The sequence below is a fragment of the Babylonia areolata genome, chromosome 27 (assembly GCF_041734735.1).
Source record: "Babylonia areolata isolate BAREFJ2019XMU chromosome 27, ASM4173473v1, whole genome shotgun sequence".
Classification (NCBI taxonomy): domain Eukaryota; kingdom Metazoa; phylum Mollusca; class Gastropoda; order Neogastropoda; family Buccinidae; genus Babylonia; species Babylonia areolata.
This window is the reverse complement of record NC_134902.1, coordinates 27,362,225-27,369,724: the sequence shown is the minus strand read 5'-3', so window position 1 is coordinate 27,369,724 and position 7,500 is coordinate 27,362,225.

The window sequence follows — 7,500 nt, the reverse complement described above, 5'->3', positions numbered from 1 at the left end:
AGACCTCTACAAATGACAGACTGGATGAACACTGTCCCTTCTCTCCCACGTCTGACCTCCACGATTATTGTGTGACCCTGCCGAAATATCACTGACTGACTGCAATAGTATTGCTATTTCAATTAGCATATTTCCATCACGAGTTTGTTGCTCACAGTTCTACATCTTTCACCTTTTTTTTTTTTCTTTTTTTTTTGCAAGGGAGTATCAGACAGAAGGAGCTGATTTCCAAAAGCATCATAAATGTGGTTTCAACTGAACTGGGTTGAAAAGGACTTTTCCTTTAAAACATCCTAGATATTAAAAAAAATGGATTCAATTACTGCTATTTTTCATACTTCAGTTTTGTTCCTCTTGTGTCCTTTACAGTGAAATAATCCACCGCCCTCACTTCTTTCACAAAGGTATAATGTCTGTCTGATCGATTTGAAATTATTGTGATTTATCTGATTGATTTGCCATATTGTGATTTTCTAAAGTATTAATTTGCCACCCCTTAAGTGATGAAACATTTATTGAATAAGTTTGAAGTAGTCTTATCTTTTTGTATATGTATCAGGAAGTCTTTAATGATCCGCTGCCATTGTACCTATTGTTATGGAAGGCCAGGGGTGATTCCACAGATGTTTGTCCTTGTGTCAATTGGTCCATGAAACTCTGGCTGTCGTGGTGGCAAGTCAGTTAAAAATCGAGGTGTTATGTTCCATGTGTTATTCTATGTTTCTGTTTTGTGTTGTTTGTCAGAAATACCCTTGCAGGTTATTACCGTATTGTACATGCAATGCAATTCCAGAATGTGTCGTAAGTTGTCATTCCGTTAGATTGATACTGTGTGTAGAGTAAAACTGCTGTGGTGGTGATAATGGTCAAGAGAAAATGAAATCTGCCACTACGCAAGGGAGAAAAAAAAAGGCGGAAGTAGAGATTTGGGCCCCGCCTTCATAAGCCGAGCCCTTGACAAAGTGGACATGAATTCACCGCCCTCAATGTCGTAAAAATCTGTGTGACGTTGGCTGCTGGGTTCAAAGATGATGTGACATACTAGTGATCTTGATTCTTGTGATTTTTTCCCGTGTTATCGGAGTTGTTCAGGCATTAAATGATCATTTCTTGATGTGAACATAAATAATTAAAAAAAAACCCAGGTTATCTAAATTTCCAACGATGAAGCTTGTTCAACCGGTAATACAGGAAACGAATGATGAGCGCCCAATGGCAGCCGTCAGTCGGTTCCACCCAGGTAGACAGCCTGTTATGCAAATGACCCGAGTTTGTAAAGCGCTTTGAGCTTGGTCTCCGACCGAGGATAGGCGCTACATAAGTATCCATATCATTAACTTATTCAATCATTCACTTAATTCCTTGGACTGGCCAAGTATGGCAGCAGACAGGAGCAGACAAACCAGCCAGTCTCATACAGGGAGGCAAAAACTCTGGTCAAACGAAAATTCAAAAACATATTCCAGCAACAACATAGCCATCCACCTGATGACCAGATGCCTCACCTGCAGCGATTCCAGCAGACAATCATATTCCGACTACGCACGGGGCTCTGCCGCCTGCGAGACCACATGTACCGAATACAGCTGTCACACACTCCTGACTGCCCGTGTAAGACAGGCCCACAAACCCCGGAGCACATCCTGCAGTCCTGCCCCCTGTATCAAGATGCACGGACGCAGCAGTGGCCCTATGGAGCCACACTGGCAGAAAAGCTCTGGGGCACCAAAGAAGATCTCATCAAGACCACCACCTTCATCTCCAGCATAGGACTGCAAGTCTGAAACCATGATCACGGGGAACGCAGAAGAAGAAGAAGAATTCCTTGGACTGTGACCAACCGTCGTCCTAGTTTCCAGTCAGGCATCTCTCACCTTCTCAGTCATGTGGGCAGCCACTAAGTCATTCTAGTACTCTGATGCGCATGTTAGTCTATAGGTCTTGAGTGGATGTTAGATATTTTTATAAACGTATGCTACAGAACGAAGAGTAGCCAGACAAGAAGAAGAAGAAGAAAAAAGTAACTATCGGGTGCTTTTGATGATCACCTCAGCTAATAGCCCTTTGGCATCATTCATGACTATACCTTGCAATACAATTCATGTTACCCGACATCATGTTACCCGACATCATTCCACTCATGATCGCACCATAACTCAATGTCGCCATAATTATGACAAAACCCATCCGCTTCAGGGTATTTAAAGCATGGCTGAGATTTTGTGTCGCGTTTATGGATGAGGCCACACAACTTTTCACCTTGAAACAGAAACAGAAAGTGGCTACACACAAAATGACAAAACGAGCAGTTATGGCTGCCCGTTTCCTCTCTCTCTCGGATGAGGAGGAGGAGGAGGAGGACGACGACGAAGGTGGCAGAATGGTTAAGACGCTCATCTGCCAATACAGAGAGTCCGTGACGGTCGGGGTTCGGATCTCGCTCTCGCCCTTTCTCCAAAGTTTGACTGGAAAACCAACCAGCGTCTAGTCATTCGGAGCAGAGGTAAACCGAGGTCCCGTGTGCAGAACGCACTTGTACTGAAAAAGATCCCATGGCAACGAGTGTTGTCCTCTGGCAAAATTTTGTAGGAGAAATCCATTCTGATAGGTACACAGATACATATGCATGCACTCAAGGTCCGACCATGCCCGTTGGGTTTCGCTGCTGATCAGGCATCTGCCCAGCAGATGTGGCATAGCGTATATGGATTTGTCCGAACGCAGAGGTGCCTCCTTGAGAAACTGAAACTGAAACAAATGGAAGTGAAGAACAAATAGACGGCAGGGTTGTTGGGTTGTTGGGTGGGTTGTTGGATGGGGGGTGGGAGGGCTGTTGGGTGGGGGGTGGGAGGGCTGTTGGGTGAGGTGTGGAGGGTTGTTAGGTGGGGGGTGGGTTGTTGGGTGGGTGGGTGGAGGGTTGTTGGGTGGGGGTGGAGGGTTGTAGGGTGGTGGGTGGAGGGTTGTTGGGTGGAGGGTGTGAGGGTTGTTGGGTGGTGGATGGAGGTTGTTGGGTGGAGGGGTGGGAGGGTTGTTGGGTGGAGGGTTGGGAGGGTTGTTATGTGGTGGGTGGGTTGTTGGGTGGGTGGGTGGAGGGTTGTTGGGTGGGGGTGGAGGGTTGTAGGGTGGTGGGTGGAGGGTTGTTAGGTGGGTGGGTGGAGGGTTGTTGGGTGGGGGTGGAGGGTTGTAGGGTGGTGGGTGGAGGGTTGTTGGGTGGAGGGTGTGAGGGTTGTTGGGTGGTGGATGGAGGTTGTTGGGTGGAGGGGTGGGAGGGTTGTTGGGTGGAGGGTTGGGAGGGTTGTTATGTGGTGGGTGGGTTGTTGGGTGGGGGGTGGGAGGGTTATTGGGTGGTGGGTGGGAGGGTTGTCGGGTGGGGGGTGGGAGGGTTGTTGGGTGGTGGGTGGAGGGTTGTTGGGTGGGGGGATGGAAGGGTTATTGGGGGTGGGGGGTGGAGGGTTATTGGGTGGTGGGTGGGAGGGTTGTCGGGTGTGGGGTGGAGGGTTGTTGGGTGTGGGGTGGGAGGGTTGTTGGGTGTGGGGTGGGAGGGTTGTTGGGTGGGGGGATGGGAGGGTTATTGGGTGGGGGGTTGGAGGGTTATTGGGTGGTGGGTGGGAGGGTTGTCGGGTGTGGGGTGGGAGGGTTGTTGGGTGGGGGGTGGGAGGGTTATTGGGTGGAGGGGTGGGAGGGTTGTTAGGTGGTGGGTGGGTTGTTGGGTGGAGGGGTGGAGTGTTGTTGGGTGGTGGGTGGAGGGTCTGGAGGGTGGAGGTTGGAGGTGGGGGGTGGGAGGGTTGTTGAGAGAGAGAGAGAGAGGAAGAGAAAGACATACAGACGGAGAGGGTGGAAGGTTGAAATGAAAGAAGAGAAACTAGGTCACTGGACCGTCCTCAGTGTGTCCGTACTCCATCAATCAATGACAGCACACAGCGGTGTCTCTTGATCAATAGGGGGCAGGGGGGTGGTGGGGAGGTGTGTGTGTGTTTGGGGGAGAGGGGGCGCGGGAGGAGGGGCAGGGGGGTCTGGGGGGGTAGGGGGGGTGCGCACAGGGACATCACAGAAGAGAAAAGGATGGGTGCTGGTGGGTGAAAAGAGGTGGTGGTGTGTCTTCTTCTCAGGGAAAAGAGAAAGAGCGGTGTGTGGGTGTGTGGGAACGGTGTGTCTTCTGAAAAGAGAGAGAGAGGGGGGGGGGGGTGTTTTCTAAGGAGAGAGAGAGGGGGATGACGTATCTTCTGAAGAGAAAGAGAGAGAGGGGGGTTCTACAGAAAACGAAGGGGGGCGGAGGGGGGAATGGGGGGGGCGGATGGTGTAGTTTGTGAAGAAATAGAGAGAGTGCTGTGTCATCTCAAGATAAAGAGAGAGATGGGAGGAATGGCGTATCTTCTGGAAAGAAAGAAAGAGAGAGAGGGGGGTTCTAAAGAGATAGGGGGAGGCAATAGTGCGTCATCTGAAAGGAAAAAGAAAGAGGGAGAGAGGGTGGTGTGTCTTCTGGAGAGAGAGAGAGAGAGAGAGAAATGGTGTGTCTTTAGAAGAGAAAGATAGGGAAGGGATGGGAACGGTGTGTCTTGTAAAGAGAGAGGGGAAAGGTGGGCCTTCTGAAGAGAGAAACAGAAAGCAAGGGGGGCGGGGGGGATGGGGGGGGGGCGTGACAGAGAAAGAGAGAAGGTAGAGGAATGCTGTATCTTCTAGAGAGAGAGAGAGAGAGAGAGAGTGGGGGGGGGGAACAAAGACAAAGACATTGACAATGGCCACATTTCATGTCGTCAGCAGAGAAAGAGGAAGACAGACAGACAGAGAGACACAGGACAAACACATAGACAGAATCAGAAACGGAGAGAGAGGGGAGAGAGAGAGAGAGAGAGAGAGAGAGAGAGAGAGAGAGAGAGAGAGAGAGAGAGAGAGAATGAATGAATGAATGAATGAATCTTTATTTTCCAACGGTGAAGATATTAGCACTTTGGCCGACTTACACATCTGCCGTTGTTCTAAGAGACACACAAACATGTACGCATATAAATGTAGTTATACTTAATACATGTATAATGTACGAGTATAACATAGCGTCAAACTGAGAGACACAACATCGCTCACATCTGTACGGAACGGAAGTGAGTAACACACACACGCACTGAGAGAGAGAGAGAGAGAGAGAGAGAGACAGACAGACAGACAGACAGACAGACAGACAGAGACCGAGACCGAGAGACAGAGAGAGACAGAGATTGTTTATATAAAGAAACGTGTAATTAATTTTATGCACTATTCCTCTGCCTCATCGACTCGTATTCATTCCACCCCCTTGCCTGTTAAATGTCTGAGAAAATCAGGAAATGTGGTCCACTCACACTCATCCACTGTACCTCGGCAAAACGGTTTCTGCATTATTGTTCAGCTTTGCAGAATGTGTTCCAAGACGTTCTCAGCAGCCATGAGTCACTGACAACAAATAGACGCGGCACATGAACGTGTCCTTACTGTTGTTTAAGAAAATGCAAACAATTAACGAACCGAAAAATGGCAATAAATATAAACAAGCATATAAGTGAAATATACATGAGCATGTATGTCAGTCTTACGTCCACAACTTTGAACCAGTCTTTTTTGCTCTGTCTGTCTGAGGATAAAGATATGTGTAATTAATTAATTCACGTTGCATTTTCTTTAAATAGACTGTGACTATGATGTCATGGCTGAGTTTGTTGATGAAATGATCAATAGACCACAACAGAACCAAGAGTAACCAAAACTGATTCATTTGCTATTTATTCATATCATTTTCTCGGAATATGCAACATCTTATAGTAAGGTAATAAATGAATACATAAATAAATAAATAAATAAATAAATGAATGAATAGATAAATCAATGAATGAATGAATACATAAATAAAGGGAAGAAAAAAGCCAGAAATACTCATGGATACTAATTGTTATGAAGAACAAGCGAAACGTTTTTCAATTCATTATTGTTAAAATGAAGTGCATGATATATATATATATATATATATATAGAGAGAGAGAGAGAGAGAGAGAGAGAGGCAGACAGACAGAAACAGAGAGAGTGGAACTGCTCTCTCTGAACTGTCTGTCTGAACCCACGAGGAAGTGAGACATATAATGTCTCTGGTTGTGTCTGTGCTGTGACGAAGCCAATCTGGTGAGGGGAGGGGGAGGGGGAGAGACTCATCCTTATGGACGAGTGTTCCAGGACCTCCCTCATTTATATCTGTTGCCCCTCACATGGTGTTGTAGGCTGTGATATTAATCTATGCTGCCTCCGTCCATTCACCGCCATGGGAACGGTGAGGTGTGGTGGGCATGACTGGGAATCTTTTTTTTTTTTTTCTCTCGACGCATGTGGCTGTTGTGTCGTGTTGTGTGGTGTGGTGTTGTGTTGTGTTGTGTTGAGTTGTGTTGTGCTGTGCTGTGTTGTGCTGTGCTGTGCTGTGTTGTGTTGTGTGGTGTTGAGTTGCGTTGTGTTGTGTTGTGCTGTGTTGTGCTGTGCTGTGCTGTGCTGTGTTGTGTTGTGTGGTGTTGAGTTGCGTTGAGTTGTGTTGTGCTGTGTTGTGCTGTGCTGTGTTGTGTTGTGTGGTGTTGAGTTGCGTTGTGTTGTGTTGTGTTGTGTGGCGTTGCGTTGCGCTGTGTTGTGCTGTGCTGTATTGTGCTGTGCTGTGTTGCGTTGCGTTGCGTTGTGCTGTGCTGTGTTGCGTTGTGTTTTGTTGTGCTGTGCTGTGCTGTGTTGTGCTGTGCTGTGTTGCGTTGCGTTGCGTTGTGCTGTGCTGTGTTGCGTTGTGCTGTGCTGTGCTGTGTTGTGCTGTGCTGTGTTGCGTTGCGTTGCGTTGCGCTGCACTGTGCTGTGTTGTGTTTTGTTGTGCTGTGCTGTGCTGTGCTGTGCTGTGCTGTACTGTGCTGTACTGTACTGTCCTGTGCTGTGCTGTACTGTGCTGTACTGTGCTGTGTTGTGCTGTGCTGTGTGATGCATTGTGTCGTGTGGTGTGGTGTTTTGTTGCGTTGCGTTGTGTAGAGTTTGTATCACGTGACATTCTGTCACACCAGATTTCCCTGCTTGCAGTTCGGGATACTCTTCCAGATCTTCTTCTTCTTCTGCGTTCGTGGGCTGCAACTCCCACGTTCACTCGTATGCACACGAGTGGGCTTTTACGTGTATGACCGTTTTTTACCCCGCCATGTAGGCAGCCAGACTCCGTTTTCGGGGGTACTCTTCCAGATCAAAGTGCGTTGCCACAGTACAGCGCTACCATTCTCCTCTCTCTCTCTCTCTCTCTCTCTCTCTCTCTCTCTCTCTCTCTCCCCCTCTCTCTCTCTTCTTGTTTAAATATACATGAATGAAACCGTGTCTGTGCTCGTGCCTGTGTGCATGCGTGTGATTTTGTCTATGTTTGTGTGTGTGTTTGTGTGTATGTCTGTGTGTGTCTCCTAGTAGTCGCGAACGCGCGCACGTGTGTGTGTGTGTGTGTGTGTGTGTGTGTGTGTGTGTGTGTGTGTGTGT